Raw genomic sequence first — 22766 nt, 5'->3', positions numbered from 1 at the left:
GACTTAAATAAGAAACTTCTTAATTTAAGTTCCTTAATGAATCAGGCCCAAAGTGAATCATTTAGTGTTAGGAGCAAATCCAGCTAGAAGATGCAATTTAGCACTTTAGCAAAACCATGTTGTGGTGCTGAGGGGTCAAATTTAAAATGTGCCAACAGATTTAGAGTTGGGAGCAGGGCACATCCTAGCTCAACACTAAATCACGGTGTAAAAATAAAGCTGTTCAAAAATATTATATTTGCACTGCTTGTATGCCAAAATGGTTTATCCAGGGTTTACACTTTAGCTGAGTGAGGCCCTGGATCACCTGCTGCAGACAAATCAAGCACGATAGCAGCATAACATTTATGGTCAGTCAATAGTCACAAAGTGGTGAAAACAAATGTAAGGAAAGCTCTTTGTCACTTCTCTGCAGCAGCGGAAAATAAGAGATTTGAAGATAAGAGACGGGTTACAATGGAAACAAAATACCATTATCGGTTACATGGTACCTTGCATGTACATTGTATCAGAACATATTTAACAGCTCTTCAAGAGCTTTTAACATATGCATAATTTGTGGTATCTGACTCTTAACGGCACTTTGTAAAAATCATGAGAGCAAATTGCGTTAACAGCGAGTCTGGCTCTCTTCACAGGTGCAAGCTGTTTAGATTTATCACACAAGTAGATCTAGCCTCCTGGAAAATGCATTCAGCTGATGTAAATGCAGCAGCAATCTACAAAAATGATAAATGCAATACAATGAAGCAAAAGTACAACATTTATAATGGAACTAAAGTGCTATTACTGACATGCACATTATGCTACTATTTAGCCAATAGCTCCATGTCAGCAGATAGTACTTTATGATGTATTATTACATGGTTATCTGGAAGATCCAGAGCGCCCTAGTGACTAATACTACTGCAATAACATGAGTCACACTTATCAAACATAACTATAAACATTCCAGTGTAACATATTGCTACAGGGTATTATATTGAAATTTATATCTGTAAGTATTTATTATAATAAACACCGTATTCCTGTCTTACACTTCCATGCTCTTTTGTTTACTTTTCCCTTGGCTTAAATAAATTTGCACTGTTTTCTTGGCTAATGGAAACAATGTCGGACAAAGGTCATTTAGTGTAAAGTGCAGCTGAGTATGCTGGTCCAATATATATATATATATATATATATATATATATATATATATATATATATATATATATATATATATATAAATAAAGTGTCCCAGATGAGTAGGACTTCCAAAGCTGCACTATCCCACCTTCAGTGCCCTCGCATGTTCAAGTACAGATTTCCCTCAAAAGTTTAAGGGCTAGATTTACTAAGCTGCGGGTTTGAAAAAGTGGGGATGTTGCCTATAGCAACCAATCATTATTCTAGCTGTCATTTTGTAGAACGTACTAAATAAATGAAAGCTAGAATCTGATTGGTTGCTATAGGCAACATCCCCACTTTTTCAAACCCGCAGCTTAGTAAATCTAGCCCTAAATCTCTCAACACAGCTGCTGGGCTGCACGCGGTATATTCATATAAGTATATGTACTTTAATTCTAAATACAGTCATGTGAAGTCTAAAGTACACTCTTTCAAACATGTTTTTTTTCATACATAAAAAACAATCATCTAGTCCTCACTAAGTCCTAACATTTTATACATTTAGGCCTTCATTTAGAGTCGGACGCAAAGTCCGTGTAAGAAGTGTAGGAGTGGGAGTGTGCCGCAGCTTGATAGGGTATTACGAGTGGCAAGCAACTCCAGTTGCGTCCCACTCTTAATACCCTACAGAGCTGCGAGCTGTTCCTGCAGCTAGCTAACGCTTGCACCACCTAATTCCTGCCGCACAGCTTTAGCCCTGTTTTGACGCGTGTTGCGTCTGCGCCTCACTGCGACTAGGATGTATTTACATGGTCACGCCTTCACAAATCCGTGATCCTCCCATTTTCTCGTAGTGAGTCGCAAGCTGTCACAAGTGTTAATTGCGTCCAATATGGAGGCGGATTTGGTGCTTTCCTCCCATGCGTGGTAGTGTTTTATTGTTGGATGCACCTAAAACGGACTTTGCGTCCGACTCTAAATGAGGTCCTTAATCTCATGTGACACATAAAAGATTTAACTGTAATAACTTTTTCACACATAATTTATTTTTGTTGAATAAATGATGACTAAATAATGGTAAATGAGTACAAGTATGTGTGAAATGATAAGTTATTTATTGCATGAGGTTAAAGTGATCACATTTTAGGATTTGGTGAAAACCCAGATTTGAAGATCGGTGTACTGTCATATTCACATTGGGTGTATATTGTGCTCTGCAGTGCTGGATTTAAGAACCAAGGGCTCAACCTTTTGATCATCCACTGGAAAAATCATAGGCACCATTAAACTTCCTTTTCAATATATTATAATGTAAACAAAGCCCGAATAAATGTTATTTGTACAACATAATCTTGTGCAGTCTTTATAGGAAGACATGGACCATAATATAAATACTAAAGCATCACAATCAATTAAATAAATTGTTTCAGACTTACTATATGCCATAATATATAAATCATAGTAAATGGTAAACTTAGAGCCTTAAAATATGCACAGTGCACTCAATATAGGAAAAGCAGAGACCATCACCCATAGCCAGAGCCGTAACGACGGCGGTGCGGGCGGTGTGACCGCCCCGGGCGCATGCCCAAGGGGGGCGCAGCCGCCCGATACCTGCCTCTGTGCCCAGACGAATCGCGGCTCTAATCCAGCTCCCCTACCAGCAACAATTGATTCCCGGCATCAAGATATCTTCAATACCTGGAATAGCTTGGCGCTTCTGCCATGCGTTCCACCAAAAGCAGGAAGTTCGGCATTCAAATGCGCACATGCGTTTCACTGACAGGAAGTCCGGCATTTGAATGCCGAACTTCCTGCTTGTTCCACTGCGGGCAGAAGCGCCAAGCTCTTGGTAGTCTCTTGGAAGTCTGTTTGGGGAGATTTCATTCAAACTGAAGGCCGGAGACATTTTCTATTCCAGGTACGCTACTATGTATTTTCTGTTTACCACATGCAAATGCATCAGGGAGTTTACAGTGAGGACTTAAACACTAATAAAAATGCATTTGCCCCTGTGAGGCAGCAATGCTAAACACTGTGCACTATTAAGCACTCTTTAATGTATTCAATGATAATACACCTCCTCCCCACGCTGCGCCCTCTACAAACATCAGAGGGTATGAAACTTTCACTGTGAAAAGCGATTCATTCTTTGGGTTTCAAACCTGCTGATAATGACAGATCAAAACCGTGGGACCAGGCATGTATGTATGTATGTATGTATGTATGTATGTATGTGTGTATGTATGTATGTATGTATATATGCGCCCTCTGGAAGGAGAACATTTATAAACTACAACAATTGTTAGTTATGCTCACCCATGTTTCTTTACAATATTGCTCAAGTTCCATTAAATTGGATGGGGATTGTTAGTGAACATCAATTATCAAAATGTTCAATATGTATTCAATGGGCCTGATTCATTAAGGGACGCACACTGAGCGCAATGTGCATTTGTTTTAAAACACACGTAAATCAATTATGCCAGGATTCAACCAGGAGTGGATGTGAAGATACGTGTGGTGATGAATATGGGTGTGGGTGTGTTCTGTTCTAGTAGACAGGACACTACAGGATGTGTCCAATACATACAGTATGTGGACAATAAACTTGCAAAAGAACGCACAAAGAAAAAAACAAACTATTGAGTTAATGTCACCTGCTAATAATATAGGCATAAATGATAAAGCATTAAAAATTTAAAAACTGTGGTTTTTTTTTTCCTCTTTTTTTTCCTTGAAATACATTTACACAGCCGTCATAACTGGTTATCAGCACTTAGACTAGACCTCTAGTTGAAGCAAGAGATACGACTGAAAAACACATACCTGAGAGATGCCCAGAGCTTGAATGGGATGCTGCTATGTGCTCTTGGGTTTGATACGGCCTTACAGTACATTAACTACCGGCATCCGCCACTTCCCTGCCCTATCTCCTCCCTGACATCATAGGCTGTATCACGTGCCATTTGCACTGGAAGATGAATTGAACGTGGCTGCGTTGTGTGGCATATTGTCCGACTTTGGGCATGTACAGATAAATTGTGCGGATTATATGCACAAAATCACCATTTACGGGCCTTAATGAATTAGGCCCAATGGAATTAAAGTCTGAACTTTGAGAGGGATGCTTCTGGATGTTGATTTTTTTTGTATTTAAGATGCTTTTGCTCTATGTTTTGGGTATTGGGTAATTATGAAAGGGAGAAACTTTTTTTTTACTTATTTTTGCTTTGCCTAACTTGCCAAGTTAATGTTGGCGATAAGGCATCCCTATGCCTTTGCATGTTGAATACTATTAGTATGTATTTGTACCACTGCAATATCCGTTCTGTTACACCAAAATACTTTTATAAATGCTTTATTCTTTGATTAAATAGCAGGTTTTAATACATTAATGTTTAAATATAGGTACAGTAAGAAATCCCCACAAGTTATAGACTATTAATTTAAAGGAACTGCAAGGTTGATCAACCATTTATTTTTTTAGTACTTGCCCACTATTTAGCTCTATGGTATATGTGAGAATAGCTTGTGAGCAGATGGGCATGTGTAAGAATAGTTGGTGGGTAGAGGGCATGTGATAGAAAAGCAGGTGGGCAGGGGCATGTGATAGAAAAGCTGGTGGGCAGGGGTATGTGATAGAAAAGCTGGTGGGCAGGGGCATGTGATAGAAAAGCTGATGGGCAGGGGCATGTGATAGAAAAGCTGATGGGCAGGGGACATGTGATAGAAAAGCTGGTGGGCACATGTCAGTGTGTAACAGGTGTGTGATGTAAATAATTTTTTATTGCTTGGTTCTGAAATCTAAGATTTGGAGCCTCCCTTTTAGAAATCCTGCATTTGCTCTTGGCAAGCAGTGGAGCCTGGACAGCATTCTGCATCAGACATCAGTACATCTGGGCTGCATCCTTGCCAGCCAGGAGGAAGTAAGAGTAACTAATGTTATTTTACAAATGTCCTATGTGTGAGGGTCTAGGAAGTTGGTGTTGGGGAGAGGGGGGGCAGTAGGCTGGAGCTTTGCCTAGAGAGTTGTGCAACCTTGCAACGGCCCTGTTCTCATGCTTTCTGGCAAATCTATATTTTGAGTACTTTGGATTTCTCTTTGCCACCACCCTTCATAAAGCACATTCTTCAGATATCCGAGCTTTTGTCACATGGACAGTTTCTCATATTTGTTACTGTAACTTACAGTTGTCAGAGGACTCTTTGGGGTATATTTACTAAACTGGGGGTTTGAAAAAGTGGAGATGTTGCCTATAGCAACCAATCAGATTGCATCAGAAAATTTAAAATAACACCTTGTACCTTGGTAAAGAAAAAACACCTGTAATCAAGGCAAAGTTAAGTGCCGAAAAAAATAAAATTGCCAATATGCCATTCTACACAAGCAGTGGCAAGGAAAGAATCAGGCCTTCGCCTTTCTCTATGAGTCCTAGTTCTGCAACTGTCAGTGAGACATTTTCTTGAAAGGTCATGATGATGCAAGACCTTGTCATTCTGACTCAAAAAGTGGTGCCCAAATACTTTTACATGTAAAAGCCGAGCTGTAAGAAAACAGTAAGACATTAGAAGAAACTGTATGTTCAGATTCAATAATGACACAAATCCCTGAGGAGAGTCTATCCAAAATATTGTGAGAGCATTATAACTGGGTGAATTCCATCACATTCCCTGTTTTGCTCACACAATAGACTTGGTGGTGCAGAGCTTTTTGAAAAATGACAGGGTCGTGCAGGCGATGCTGTCTGTAAAATATCTGGACATTTTCGGCATTCTGCAACAGCATGTAGGAGATTGCAGGAGCTACAAGAAAAAATGTATTTGCCCTGCCACCAACTGAAGCAAGAGGTGGTAACAAGGTGGAATTCCACCCTGTATATGCTTCTGAGGATGGAGGAACAGCAAAAACCCATCCATGCTTTCTCCACAAGCCATGACATTGGGAAGGAAGAGTGAATGTATTTTACTCAAGCGCATTGGAGAATACTTTCTGTGTTGTGCAAGGTGCTGAAACCATTCAAAGTAGTCACTTGTGAAGTGAGTTCAGACACTGCTAGCTTGAGTCAAGTGATTTCCTTAAGTAGACTTTTGGAAAAGCAGCTTGAGAAACTAAAGGAGGAGTTGAAGCAAAGCAATTATGCTAAGTATGTCGGACTTGTAGATCAAGTACTTCATTCGCTTCGCCAGGATCCAAGAGTTATCAAAATCTTGAAATCGGATCACTACATTTTGGTGAGTGTGCTTGAGCCTAAGTTTAAGAGCTATGTCTTCTCTTTGTTTCCAGTAGACCCAGATCTATAGAGATGCAAGAGCTCCTGGTGAGCAAGATGACAGCTCAAGTGTTACGTGATAGGACTGCATCTCCTCATTCAGTTTCTCACTCAACTGCTGCTAGGAAAAATACTTAGCTTTCCCAAGAGACACAGGAATGATTCAGATGACTCTGCACAACATTTTGACATCTGTTCTGGTCTAAAAGAATTGACCAAAAATCATGACACCTCTGCCATAACTCCACCTGATCCTACTATCAACATCCAAAGGTTGGTGGAGGATTATTTTAATGACAGCATAGAAATAGACTTGTCAGACTGTACCTTTACATACTGGGAGGAAAAAAAGGGAATTTGGACACCCATGTACCAACTCGCTTTGCACTGCCTAAGCTGCCCACCCTCCAGTGTGTACTCAGAAAGAGTTTTCAACACAGCCGGGAACCTTGTCAGCGATTGGTGTAGGAGGCTACTTCCTCAAAATGTGAAAAACATGATGTTCAGAAAAAGAACTACAATTTCCATGAGGAAGGTCTTTCCTACCAATTACATCAAAGTACAGAGACTTCTGTAATGGGGGATTCCAACGATGATTAATTAATATTGTCTGAGGATGATGTACACACTGATGAGGGTGAGGATGAGGCTGAGGATGATGACAGTAACATCTTGCCACAGAAGAGTTCATTAACAGCACTGTTACCTTAGGTACCTTAAGCCCATTGTTAGCTTGTTTTGTGGGGGCCCATACAAACCAAGCACTTCAGCCTCAAAAAGGGCACTCCTTGCTGCTGAAGTGCTTGCTTTGTTAAATTGTGCATGTCCTTTTTAAGATCCAACATAAGGGTAGCTGGGAGGGCCCAAGGACAATTACATCTTGCACCACTTTTCCTTTCAGCTACTCGTGTGTCCCAATGTTACCTACATGTGCTATATACTATTGTGTGCTTTTCAAAACTCAAAGACACCCATTGATGATGCAGATGACTCAGCACAACATTTTGACATCTGGTCTGGTCTACTGTAAAACAATTGACCAAAATCTGTGACACCTCTGCCATAACACCACCTGATCCTACTATCAACTATCAACATCCAAAGAATGGTGGAGGATTATTAATAAAAAATGTTAAAGGTATAAAGACAACAGTTTTATTAACAAAGAACAACGTTGCTTGCAGAAGTAATGTAAGCATGGATGTCTAAATAGACGTTTATACGTATTACTCAAACCTTCCACTTTGCATCAGTATTGCATAAAGTGTTTGTAATCTGCACTTTACGTCAAAGGTACCTAGCTATATTTTATTTTTTGGGTATTGGGGCTGATTCGAAGATCAGTGATGCCTTGCTTTTTGTTTTGAATGTCAATGGCTCTTTTTAATGCATTATCTGCAACAAGATCCCATATACTCATATCGGAGTGATCACAGACAATTTTTGGGCACCTGGCGGATTTACCCTTCTGAAGCTTGTTTTCAATCATCCTTTCAATTGCTTCTCTCTCGCACCTGTGGCCACATACTTTGCTTTTCACTGGGTTTACCATCTCCAACTGTGTTATAGGAGTGCTCTGGGTGATGGCGATCTCCTCATCTTCATCTTCCAAATCTTCGTCTGCAGGGGCCAGTGACACATCTATTTGTTTTTTCAGGTCTCTTAGCTGTTCTTTAAACTGGACATATTTATCATCCTGCCTCAGGGCCTTCTCCGTATAATTCTTCTGAAGTGCAGTTTATCTCTCATGTACAAGTTCTCTTATATCCGGGATCTCATCTGGTGGGTCACATTTTAACTTAAGTACGGTCTCCTCAAATACATCTATATATTAGTTTAAATCTCTTTTCAATGCAGTGTATTCCAACATGACAGATTCCATGCTGCCCACATGGTCCGTATCACAGTCTTTCTGAAGTAGATGCAATGCCACTCCAGTTGTAATATCCATTCCTGTGTCTATATAAGTTTGGCAGTTCTTCAGGGATGAGAAGGAGGTATCCACAGAGGAGAAGGAGATTAAAGATGCAGCATGAGCAGACATGGTTTAATAATGTAGAGTTCATTGACAGCACTGTTGGGCTTAAGGCAGCTAAGCTATTGGTAGCTTATTATGTGGGGGCTCAATCAAACCAAGCACTTCAGCCACAAAAGTTGCACTCCTTGTCACTGGAGTGCTTGCCATGTCCTTTTGAATATCTTACATAAGGGTGGGTGGGAGGGCCCAAGGACAATTGCATCTTGCACCACTTTTCCTTTTTTTCAGCCACTGCTGTGTGGAAATGTTTCCAATATGTGCTATGAACTGCCGTGTCTTTGTGTCATTGCTCTGTCGCTTAGCATCCAGCCAGGTTGCTGCAGTATTTGGCTGAAAGTGGATGAAAATAATTTTGTGAACTGTGTGGTAGTCAAAATTGACTGCAAATGACTTGAAATTAGTGTTATTGAGGTTAATAATAATGTAGGAACAAAAAAAGAGCAAAATTATGTGACACAACAGGGCGGTTTTGCCAAAACCAAAACACGAACTTAATCCAGATTCAAAATCAAAACCAATACACGAGGGTCAGTGAACGTCTCTAATCAATTCACAATTGCGTGAACATGCACTTATGGGGCTTGGTTCATCAAGGGACGTATCTGCCGATTTTGAGCTTATTGGACACAAAATCACTCTGCGCATGCCCAGAATAGGGAGTTAAACCAGGAACACAGCCCTGTCCGCTGTGTGACCAAACACAATGGACACTTACTACAGCCTACGATTTTAGGGAGTGAACAGGGCAGGAAATGGGCATTATTACGTAATCAATTTACAGTAAGGGGGTGCCAAGCGCACACAGCCCCGTCTAAATCCAGCTTTGACATCTCAGAGTTACTTGTTTTTCTGACGTATCTCTTGCTCCAGCTAAAGGACAAGTCCTGATCAGTAGTGATGACAGTCTCGTATGTATGCTATACCATGTGTTTGCACTCACAGGCAACTGGGAAAATACTTTCTATGCTCAGGAGACATTAACAACTTCCTAATAAATGTATTTTGTGGGGATTTATTTTTTTTAAAACACTTTTTTCTTTACTGTTTTATCATTAATGTCTGTATTATTAACAGGTTACATTAATTCAACATTTCTTTTATCCTGTGCATTCTTTTACAAATTTATAATCCACAGTTATTGAACGTATCCTGAGTGTTTTGTTTAGCAGAGCACAGCACACCTGCCCCTGATTTCAACTGCACATGCATCTTGAGATCTGTGCTTTGATGAATTTGAAAGTACACAAAGACCAAGTAAGTGTGTATAATACTAAACGCGGGTTGCGCTCAGAATGCATACGCGGCCTACATTAGAACGACCCTGTAATGGAATACTGCAAATTATCAGCCCAGTTTCTTGGTATGCGCAGAAAGATTTCACGCAAGATACTCTACGCCAACTGGCATAGTGCTCACTCTGCCTCTTTGTGTCTTTGATTTCTGCTGTACATTTAACCCAGCGTCACTGTGATTTTTTTATGCACATAAATCGTATTCCTGTAACATCAACACTTCATGCGAAAGTTTTACCTCTGCTATTTAATACAGTATTAGATAAGAACATTTCACCAATCTTTTGTCTACAAATTGATACCAATTATTGTGATTCTTTTGTTCACCCTTCAGCAATATCTCTGAATATTATACTTTGAAAAGCTTAGCCCTGATTCGCATTGCATTTATTCATCCAAACTCAGTTGTAGTTAAGTAAGGTTTAATTGCGTCCATTTTTTAACCTTGTCATTGTTCTGTCTTTAAAAATGTCACTCTCATACAATTCTTGTGCTTTGTTCATTTTATTCTAATACGTATAATACATTTACTTTGCATAATCTTTTAATACGTTCCCTAATTCCTATCCATACCTTCTCTAGGGTGATAGGCTGCCTACAATTTCATATAATGCCTGGATCTATTTTGCTGAATTTTCCATTATTTCCTTTTCATTTTTCCATGAAAAATGTTGAATGATGTTAAAAAAAATATTTCAAGTAATTGTTGAAAGTGATATTTATTTTTACTTCCAAAAATGAAAATTAGAATTATTTGAGGTATTAACAATAGACTTTTTCCTTTCTCCTCTCCTGCTTTGCATCTTCTATTACAAGTTTAAAAAGCTGAGGCCTTCGGTTTAGTTAAGACTTTTAACAATTTTATCATTAAGTGCCTGTTTTTTTTTGTTTTTTGTTTTTTTAAAACACCTATTAAATACCCCTTTCTGGGGCAGATTCAAGTCCTATTTGAACCTTGCACGGTGTGTCTCTGCGGGATAATAGTTTTCACTTTGCACAGGTACACATTGCACACGGTTCCTAAAGGACTAATTTAATCAACCCCTATATCTCCAAACCCCCTTATCAATGTTTATTGTGTTATTCTATACTCTCTACTTCACCATTACAAAGCTGGACATCTTTGGGTTCTTGTTGTTGGTTATCTGTATAAATGTCAAGTAGAATTTATTAAGGTTAAGGTGGGCTACAAGTAACCCACCCATGGGCACATTTCAAGCTGTATACTGAAGAAGACTTTGGTTTATATCTTGAGTCAATACTATTTAATAAACTGCACATTGTTGATGCTCCATTTACACTGCACAATAAACCTTTATAAAATGTTAAAACTTAATAATGTTAATTTGAAAAAAAGGATGCAGACACAGTTGTGAATTTGGCAAAATTAGGTCACGTTTATTTATAATAAATTGGTAGCGGAGAAAGCAAAAGAGTGACCACACCCCCTCTAGTCTCACAATGACATGCCCACACAAAGCAGGTCAAGGGGCTCCCCACACAAAAGGACCAAGATCCACCTTACCTTCAAAGTGGGCAGTGACCTGCGTCCAATAGCATCATATGTATCAGTCACTGTTGTTTCCTACCAATGCTGTGATCCTTTAACGGACAAACAGACCACCACCAAATGACCTAACCCAACCCTTTACCCTCCAAGAAGTCTGTTCTATGAACAGCCACAAACCTACTTCATTAAGGTGAACCCCATCTTGTCTAAACTAGGGAGCCCGTTCACCGTAATAAAGGGATGTTTAATTACCAATGCCCCCGAGAGTCCTAACGACCATGTACCTAATTATATTTATTTATTTTTTTAACATGGAGACTTCTCACAATGGGGCACAAATATTACCCTCTCACCTGGAAGTTGAACCCAATCGTGTCTGAAAGCATTACATGATCCTCTGTAATTTAAGGGGTGTTCCATTGCCACTTCCCCAGAGCTTCTTAACTAAAATGCCAATGGACCTGGTCAGTTTCTTCTGCGACCACTAATCATCCCCGCACCAAATCCTAGGGATATATCTGACCAGCACAACTTACTGCTGGCCATCTAAGTTTATCCCTCTAAAGTCCAGCTTGTTTTTAATCAGCAACACAACAACACGACGGATCCCTTGCAATCAAATCATTGCCTCCAGTACGACAAGTATGTCAGGAGGGCCTCGAGTCTCAAACTCTGAGACCAACATGGACAAAAGATCCTGCAAGCACACACCCTTTATAACCAACCAAGGAATCTCCACAGGGTGGGAAAGGATGTCCACACATGGGTCATATAGTGCCTGGAAGCCCAGAACACAAATGAGTGACCAACCACTCTTATCTGTGTCATCCATGAGCACACCTGCAAAATAAATACTTTCATGTCAAACTTTATCTGGTAACCCATTTGGCAATAAAAAAATATATAAAACCTCGGTGGCACAGAGCTAATCAAGCCTTTGCCCAATGAAAAAATAGGAAAAAAATCACTTCATGCCCTCACTAAAAGTGACAAGCAGCAAAGCCTTGGGTTACCAAGGGTGGGGGTCGGGAACACAATTTTCAGTAGGCCTGATATACGGCAAGGATGCATCGGGCTTCAATCACCCTAATTCCTTTAACGCTGTGACGGAAGACCCGTTAAAAGCCGCGGCTGTAGCTGTTCCAAACTTTAATGAATGGGTGTTATCGAGTTTCTGAGTCCAAGCCAATAGTGACAATGGACCACACTTGATCGGCTGCTAGGCTCGGATGCAACACCTGAAATCCTTGTCACCAATTAGATTCTGCTGTACTGAAGTGGGAAATATGTCAGTATCCTGCAATGTGCGCCTATGCAAGCTGCGGGAATCCGATAGCATGGGTTGGGCCACTCAGATAAAGGAAGAGCACTAGTAATCTAGGAAAATTAAGGGAGTGGGAACTGGTAAAAAGGGAGTTAACTGAGGGCACATAAATGTGGAGGGAGGGTATGGTGGCCTGCCTGGGTAACAGGATGGGAAAAGGGGAGGTGGGGTGCAGGCAATTAAAGGGGAAGGCGGACAACACCCCCAAGGACCAGGGGATGGGACATACCCACACAATTGTACTAAATAGGGGCGTGGCAGTGAAACAGAGGGATGGGAACAGTAAAATGGGGACAATCTGCCCAAGCCGCTCGCACAGCAGTAAAATATGCTTGCTATGCTCACTAGCTTGACAGCATGGATAGGGACAGATTATGGTGCGTAGAGAGCTGAGGAAGGGGAGAAGCAGGAGGAAAAAGGACTGAAGTGCTGATGGGGGGGGGGGATACACCTAATAGCACTAAACTAAATTAATATATCTGCTGAACAGATGCCAAAGAGGTTTGGCCAGCTAAACATTGAACCAAAGGAGAAGAGGAGGAGAGAAACTGGAAGAATAAAGAAAAAGGAGCAGCAATGAAGATGAGAATGATGGACTCTAAAGGAATAGAAGAGGAGAGAGAAAGGTAAGATGTAAGCGAAGACAAATTAGACATTTAGAAATAAAGTAAGGTGACTGATGATGAGCCTAATGACTGTTACAGGTCCTCAGGATTTTGTGCATATGAACGAGACAGAACAGCAACCAGAGGGGGCTTATATATAAAAGACTTAGAACACTCCCCCAATGGAACCTATTGGCTATCAGGGACTTACAGAAAAACCTATCTATTAATAGGTAAGTGTTTGTGTATGTGACCACAACCTTCATGAGTTTAAGTGCGTTTGGCTTTAGAGCCTCTCTTGTCATAAGAAGGAAACAGCTCTCTGCAAGTACCACATTCTTTGCCATATCTATGCAGTTATAATGATGGGTCCATTTGTTTATTTGTGCAGCTAACTTAAGGAAATTTACAGAGTAATTTGATTGCCAACAATCTCCAGGTCAGTTATTAACTAGCTATGAACACATGAGCAAGAGCACGGAGAGGAGGGGGGGGGGGGGGGGGGCAGGTACAAAATACCGGGCCTGAGTCTGCCTTTTTAGTGGCAGGAGCTATGGAAGAGGCCCAAAGATGTTGCTGTACCATGGCCCAAAATTCCTTATGTGGGCCCTGCATGTGAGTGTCTTCTGTTTTAAGAAGTCTTATATTGTACACTACTTACTAAACAATAAATAGAAAAACTGATACATTTGTATAAGGATGAGCTAACAACTTGCCTTGTGAACATACTCACCCCTGGGGCACAATGAGTATGGCTTGAATTCATGTAAACCACATTGGAAATGTAGGTACATACGGTACAGCATTGTGTAATCACATATCAATGGATAATTTAATTTTGCGTGAGTGGCACAAAACAAAGCAGGATGGGAGACATTTACAAACATAATTTAAAAGTGCAAATGTTCAGTAACCTGTAGCACCATACACACTCAGTCCAGCGCAAATTAGATTAATCAAAGAAAATGCTGTGTTTATTGGTTACTATGGTTTAGTGCATATTTGCGCCAAATTAGAAATTTTTCACTAGTGTGGCTCATGATGAATTTGGCTTATGCCCGTTTGTTTGCCATAAACTTTTCCATGCAGCACATGCGCACAAAAGAAGTCATACACTTACATACATTTAGCGACTTATCCGGATTTAACACTTGCGCCTCCTTACGACTAGTGAGGTAGAACAGGGGACAGAAGGGACAGTCTAATGTAAGCAGAGTACAGTAAGGGTGTTTTCGCATAATTGCACAACAAACCTTCACAGAGATGCGTATGCGTCTGTCAGGAGGCATAGCTCTTGCAGGTACCAGAGGAGTGGTACAATAACATGTTCCTGATTGGATGATTGATAGCACTTCTTTAATTTATCACGTCTATATTATATGATTTAACAGCCATTTGTTAATGTGACATTTTTGCTATTTGCAGTCATACCAACACAATAAAAAATATTAGATGTCAACTTCTGTAGAGTTAATATTTATTTCTTAATCATCATCATCATCACCATTTATTTATATAGCGCCACTGATTCCGCAGTACTGTACAGAGAACTCATTCACATCAGTCCCTGCCCCATTGGGGCTTACAGTCTAAATTCCCTAACACACACACACAGACATACACACAGAGAGAGAGAGATTAGGGTCAATTTTGATAGCAGCCGTTTAACCTACCAGTATGTTTTTGGCGTGTGGGAGGAAACCGGAGCACCCGGAGGAAACCCACGCAAACACGGGGAGAACATACAAACTCCTCACAGAAAAGGCCATGGACACATCAAATAGCAAATGCTTGTCATCCTATCAAAGAGAATATAAACAAAACTTTCTGTTTAGGACATTTATATTGCAAATATGTTTGGCTAGGCTTAAGCGATTGTGTATGGCAAAGTCAACCAAATGTATTGACCATCTTTGGTAAGAACAACACATATTCCACTTTAATCTATTGCAAATGTAGGATTACAACTGAAAAAGGGACAGTAGACTTTTTTTTAAAAATGGAGTATCCTGGACATACTCGGGCAACTCTAGTTTTATCAGAAAAGATGGCTCCAGCAGAGATTCTACGAGAAAGAAGACAACATGGACACCTTGCCGGCTAATAAACTTAGAAACAAACAATCAGATATGGGAATAAATGCAAATAAGGACATCTCAGAATATTTATTATATGATCCTAATAAAATTTTGGGCCCCATCCCCAGGCAAGAGATGCTACATGGAGCCACTGAAACATTTGTGGTCTTCCTAGGGACAAGGGGACACTTTTAAATGTCCATGTTTCCACAAAAGAAAATACATGAATATTTGATGGCTCCCGATGGCTTCCTAATACAATATTAGAAACAGATAAGGATATTGCGGTTTCGAATCTAGTTCACCTGAGCATGGTCTTAGAGGAAGTTACCTTTCACCCTGCAACGAGAGCAAGAATAGTAGTAACTCCTAAGCCCTGCTCTATAAGCTCTTAAAACTATACACAAAAATCCTAGTTGTCAGACTTGGTGCTACCCTGCCTTCCTAATCCATCCAAAGCGTGCCAGGATGATACTCTTCTAAGACGCTTTCTCTTCTTCGAAATCCTGCAAATGTGATTTGACTTTTCATGAACCCATCTCTATCAGTTTGTAGAGATTCAACATTTTTACCAATAAACACAACACATAATTTCTCAGAGACCATGTACCTTAGTGGAGTCACTTTATCTCCTCTACTCCTAATCCAAAGGCCTTGTTTCCACTCTATACAATATTTTCATTAAACATAATACTCCATTTAGAAAATCTCATGACCTCAAGAGGGAAGCAGACTTTGGAGGGTTCCTGGAGGTGGCTGTGTGAGAATATATTATCTATATGTTTCAAAAGCTCAATATGTGTCAGTACAAAAGCGAGTATCTTCAAGAAATATCTTTGTTGGACAGAGTTCTCTCCTAAGGGCATGGCACAGAGGCCCTATGGTTAGCATTGCTCCCTCACATCGCTGGTGTTAGGGGTTTAATACCAACTTGGCTTATAAGATTGCATATGGCAAAGTCAACCAAATGTATTGTCCAATTTTGCAGTCTGTGTAGTATTTTATTGTCCTCTCTTTCTATGCATGGGTTTTCTCCCACAGTCAAAACCATCCTGGTACATTAATTGACTATTTGCAAAATAGACCTGTGTGTGTCTGTGTTTAATAAGAACATCACTTCATGCAAAGTGCCTAAAAGTCCTAACACATCTTACATCCTCTTCTGAAATACAAACAAAGGGGAATATATGAAAAGAATTGTTAACTTTGTGATGTCATCCAGTTGGCTATGGGAACCCTGGAACACTCATTTTCCAATAGAACCTGTGTCTACTTCAAGGTCTATTTTAGTCGCAATTAATGAACACACCTTTACTGCACTCAGCCTCAGCCTTCCCATCCTCTGAGCTGCCTCTCCAGTCTTAAGGAGTTGTAAGTGTAGCGTGCCGAGATCTGCATACTTACGCATTTTTGGTGCACACGTACAGTCCCGAAATGTATATTTTTTTTAAAATATAATGGCTGTATGTCCAATTCTGCATGAGACCTGTGATCTACAATACCATCATTTGAAAATCTCATTTTTTAAAATCTAATTTTTGCAAATCTTGGGCATAGATAGGAGCATCATTGCCTCTATCCCATAGCAGTGAGGAATGCCCATGGCCTGTCCCAGATCAGCCATTGCCATGTGCAAAGTGAATTGCTCCATATTTAGCCATGTACAGTTAAGTACAAATAAGAACAAACTCTCCTGCTGCTCCTCACATTAGTAAATGACCTGTAGTGAAGGAAAAACACACCTATGATGGGAAAAGTAAGAGGTTCATTATATTCACTAAAGGATTGTACTTTACCCACATTAATAGTTTTAAAGGTAAAATCTTATTAACCAAGCACATTGCTATTCTCACTTACCATTGCTATTTAAAGCAGCCTGTTTAGTGTGTGTACAGCTAGTATTTATGCAACCAAATATATTGCTTATTTATTATTTTGAGATTTGACGTTCTCTACCTGCAATGTCTAAGGAAAGCTACTGCCAGAGCTTCTTACAGTGACCTTATGGATTAAGCGCTCCTGTGTTAGTGAACATCATGCTTTCAAAGGTCAGACTGGAGATGCCTGCTGTCTTGCTGCTATCAGTTCATTATACATATGCTGGAAGCAAAAATATATTTCCTTTGATGTGACCTGTGAGACCCTGCTGGTTTAATCCAAGTAGGCAGCTAATAATGAATGCCTTTCCCCACTTTAACCACTTCAATGCAGAGCCTGTCTGGCTTACAAATGAGATAGGTGTCTGTGTAAATAGAAAGGCTTATTTTCAAACCGGTAATAATTCAGATCTGCTTTGAATACTTCTCGTACAAACGTGTCTTTTTCCCCACCATACACATACAGTATATACAGGGGTGTAGGAACCAGGGGGGCAGAGGGGGCAGTTGCCCCCCATGATTTCTGTTGCGTGGGCAAAGACCATGTTTCCTCCCCCCCATGAACTTCAACGCAAAACCCTTCATGCTACTTTCTGAAGTCATGGTATCTGTTCTAAACTGAAACTTTTTTAAATGATAAATCGTCATAGTATAACTACCAAATGTTCTTTAATATAGATTGCCGTAGTACAGTTTTAATACAGATTGATTTATTTATTTATTGAAAAAAAACTCTAAGTGTTCCGCTCATAAACATTTAATAAATTACCTGTATTGATGATTAACAACTATTCACTTTACGTTTACCCTGAATTTTCGTGCTGTGCATCCAGTAACACACATGAGATATAGCAATTTAAAATTATAGCAAATACCATAACCAGTGAGGCAGTGACTATAGATTTAAAAATACTCCCAATTAAATGAGATTATGCAGTCAACAAAATCTGAATGAAAACTAGGTTAAGGACTAGAACAATTGAATTTATCTATCTTTCTAACAGCTATTGTACTAATAGGTAGTTAATATTAATAATAATATTTATTTAATAATGTATAAAAACATTTTTATAGTAAATTAAACAATGAAACTGGGTGTAACGCTTCAGTCTCGCAAGTAGTACCTGTCCCGTTACCCGCATTTCATTTATCTGGAAACTGCTCCAGTATCAGACTAACTTCATTCATTCATTGAGCTATATTCAGATCTGTGCAGGTGCAAGTCTATTGCACTTCAAGACCTCCTCCCTCTTTTTCATTGGCTAAGCACTTCTGGAGCACTATTTAACCCTCCTGGATTCACCTGTCTGATGCCTGTTCTTCAAGCTCACTTCCTGTAGCCTGTGGTTCTGGTTCCTGTTCTCCTCATGGTTTGCCTGTGTTCCAGTCTGCTCTCAGTCTCCTGCTGTGTTGAACTATTGCTGCTCCAGCACTGCTACTACCACCTCCAGTGTATTTCATCGCAACAGCTTCAGTTCTCTCATCGCTACCACTCAGAGCCGCTACTACACCTGTGACTCATCAGCTGTTACTACGGGTTACCTCCGTTACTTCAGTTTGTTCTCAGTCTCCTGCTGTGTTGAACTATTGCTACTACCATCTCCAGTGTACTTCATCGCAACAGCTTCAGTTCTCTCATCACTACCACTCGGAGCCACTGCTACTATTGTGACTCATCAGCTGTTACTACGAGTTACCTCCGCTACTTCAGTTTACTCTCAGTCTCCCGCTGTACTGAACTATTGCTGCTCTAGTACTTCTATACCATCTCTGATGTACTTCATCGTGACAGCTTCAGTTCTCTAACCGCTATCACTGTGAGCCACAACTACCTTGGTGACTCATTGGCTGTTCTCCCTCAGCTACCTTTGCTTTCCCGTGTGTGCTCAGCATAACTCCAGTGCTGTACTCCCGCTGTTCCAGTATCTCTACCAATCACCATTGGATACACCATTGTGACAATCTCTGCTTTTCCTCGTTGTACCACAGGACATCTATTCTCCTTGTGCCTCATTTGTCTCTATCCAAGTTACCTGGCTCCTCCACACCGTTCTGCTGTTCACCCACTCACAGGACCGCGACCTGCAGGTTTGGTGCCGCTAAATCCATACCTCCTTGCGGTGGTTCCTGGTGAAAACCACCTGCCTGTTAGACTCCGCGCCTGTGGGCTAAACCATGTCCAGCAGAGCATAGGGGTCAATTTCCCATAAGCCAACCGTGACACTGGGGTTGGCCAAACCCTGAAACACTGACAAAAAATTAACATAGGATTGGGAGTCTCTGTATATCTACAGTCACTGTTACAACTGTCGTAAAACAAGATACCAAATGCAAGAAAAAGGGGCTACAAGCCCTATAGTAGTCCTTGGCCTTTTGCCCCCCCCCCCTCCCCCTATGAAAATTTTCGTACCTACACCCCTGAGTACATATATGCACTTCCTCACTTTTTTTAAGTACTTCTGTGCACACACTTTACTTGGCTATTTGTGTGACTACAGTCAGTAATATGAATGTACTTGTAGGCAAAGGTAAAAAGCCTCAGTTAGGCTTTAATTAATTTATTAGAATAACAGACATGTGTATTTATGTCAAAGTACCACATTAATATTTTAATTAGATAACTTATTTCCAGTGTATAATTATGCTTTCCCATATCAAATACACCCAACTGGTCCCAAAGGTGGAAGTAATGGACAAAGCTCACTCACTCATACCTTAGAGGACTTCAAGAAATCAAGTTCTTTGCAAGGTTAAGAAGACTAAGAAATAGCACAATCACACTAGTTATCATAACTCACATTAATCTTGAAATTGTAGGATTTTTACATAATCATTTGTATACTGTAAATATGCAAATTGATTTTCACTGTGACTGAACTGTATGTAACAATATTGCAGGATTCAAACAACAATTGGACTTATTCTTATTAAAAATGAATAGTTAACCCAAGTGGTTATTTTTTATTTAGAAATACAACTATAATTAATTAAAACTTTTTTTTGAACTTTAGTTTCCTTCAGTGCCAAGGAGAAGTGGGACTTATCCTGCACATATACCTCAAAAGTGCTAAGGGTGAGACCCACTCATCCATAGCACACGTGGAATTCAAAATAGTAAAAATTACACTTACCCATCCCCTAAGGCTATTTCCTGCAGATGAGGACTGGGGACAAGGCTGTGCACAATGACAACATTGTACTAGCGCACAATGATGTCACTAAGCATGCCGGCACTCAGTCATCTGCACTACAGAAAGGAGATGTGGAGGGCACTAAAAGTACCCAATCTCCCTCATTCTGAGTGGCTCCTACTGACTTGGGGTCACACTTGTTTGATAGAGGAGAGTGTCCTCTTTCAAACAATGTTTGGTAAACAAGCATGATCAAACAATGATCATGTTTGATCACCAAACAATAACCCCTACACTTCAGAAATTATTGAAAAGTCCAGAGATCAGGAAGTATCTCCCCATCATGGCTTCAATAAATTCGGAGATACCCTCATTTGAAAGAGAAAAGTCCCCTTTTTCAAATATGCTGGCCTCTGAGTAGTTATTGTTGGGTGATCACATATTATACAATAACACCCTAAACTTCAGAAATACTAGAGAAGCCAGGAGATGGAAGAGGGCACTAAAAGTGCCTGATCTCCACCATCCTGACACCTAGACACTGAAAGGCACCCTCGCTTGAAAGAGGACAGTCCTCGCTTTCAAATAATGTAACCTCCTAGAAGTTATTGTCTGGTGATCATGTGGAATATAGTACATATCTTAAGAAATATTGCTGTTGTAATCTCAATCCATGTCAGCATATAGACTACTGTCAGTGTTTAAAGCAGCCTATTATTTAGTGCTAACACTATGTAAAAGTGGAATCTTTTGAAGACATAGATGCACAACCCGCAAGTCCATTTTTTTGCAAACTGTAGGAACCATTGTTGATACAGGGTTTCTGGGACAACAGGACAGATATACTACTGTAGTGTCCGTAGTGTCCTGGGTTCTTTTATATCTGCCCTATTCCACAATATACCAGGTCTCACTGTGACTGTGGGGGTCAGCCGCACAGTCACAGTGGCATCCTGTCATTTGTCAGTGACTGGGTCTATAACAAGTCATTTTTAGATTATTATTTACAGCCCCTGGTAGAAAAACATAAATCACATATAAGACATGCATTGGATATATTGGGCAAAATATAATAAATCAAATGGAAAAACAATTTTTATTGGGCAAAAATAGATGTTTGTTCCTTATATACTTGTAGCAATTATCAGTGAGGCAATTAAATAAACATAGATTGAATTTCTATTGGATATTTTTTTTTACAATATTTAGCCATAACTATATTTTGTTTGATAACTATTACCAGCAAATGCTAGGCACGGCTATGGTAACACATTTTGCACCAAAATATGACAATCTTTTTTTAGTTTATTTTGAGGAACAATACATTTTGTCTGAATCTTTTGCCATTTAAAGAAAATGTAACCTTTTGGTATAGATTCATCAATATGTTAGATATTTGGGATGGAGACAAATCCCAATCTAACCAATTATATTTTATTTATAGGATAGGCCACTAAATTCTTAATTTATGCTTGATTTAAACAATATACAGTATTTGTATTCATGCTTTTTTTATTTGAGTAATTACAGTAGATAATAATATTTCCACTAAAACCTTAAAGGTACTGATGGAACGGATCATCATTATCAATGGCTCAATAATATTTCTATGGGAGAACTAAATAGAACTAATAGAAATTGCTCTAATGATTTTGATTTTAAAAAATAATTTCAATTTCAATTAGTAAAGAACAAATTTTTAGATAAGGGCTACAGGAAAAAAAAGAGAAGGCAATCATTACTGCTTATAAACTTGAAAGACAAGCCACCCTAGTGACAAACACCAAGAAATCTATTAAAATAAGGGAAAGGGAAAGGCTTCTGAAAGTGCCTTCATACTACTTTGTTTATTTATCCCATATTGAAATCAGTTTTGGAAAATAAACCAAAGCTGGTATATAGAAAAACTAAAACCATGAAGAATTCACTAGCTCCCAGCTTGATTAAATTTAACAAAGTCTAATCCTACTAAATCTTGGTTACTCCCTAAACCTGTTGGAAATGTTTATTATGTCCACTGTACAGTGTGTCAATTCATTAATAGAGATACACCATGCAAATGAATTCCAAATGTTATAGGAAAATCTTATAAAAAAAAAACAATTTAATGATTGTAACATTAAATGGGTGTTATGTGTTATATCTATCAATATAAGAATTGCCTTATAGAGTTTTACTTTTTACTTTTTCAATGTATTGATTACTTAAGTATTGTGTTCAATCTATTTTGTTAATGATATAATTTCACTTTTCACTTTTATTTTTCTTCGTTGTATTAGGATGATATGATTTCAGTTACCATTGGTAGTGTGTAGTTAGTGTCATACTTCCATAACTATGAATTTGAAACAAAGGATTCATCTGTATAAATATGATTTATATATCTTCATCATCTTGATATTAGAATTCTAGTTTGTACTATCATTTCTGGAACATATGTTATGGCTGATGGAGATGACACAGTATGAGTCATAATTCTATGATTCAGAAATAGTAAATGAATAGTAGTGCGTTTCTTCCGTTGACGT

At 39.3% G+C, this 22766-nt stretch overlaps 1 pseudogene; it reads right to left on the bottom strand.

The window, feature by feature from the left end:
- Nucleotides 1-7680: 7680 nt before the first annotated feature.
- LOC142159441 (E3 SUMO-protein ligase NSE2-like) lies at nt 7681-8427 on the bottom strand (annotated as a pseudogene).
- Nucleotides 8428-22766: the final 14339 nt, after the last annotated feature.

This window comes from Mixophyes fleayi, chromosome 5, assembly GCF_038048845.1.
Source record: "Mixophyes fleayi isolate aMixFle1 chromosome 5, aMixFle1.hap1, whole genome shotgun sequence".
Classification (NCBI taxonomy): Eukaryota; Metazoa; Chordata; class Amphibia; order Anura; family Limnodynastidae; genus Mixophyes; species Mixophyes fleayi.
This window is presented reverse-complemented; position numbering and strand designations above follow the sequence as displayed.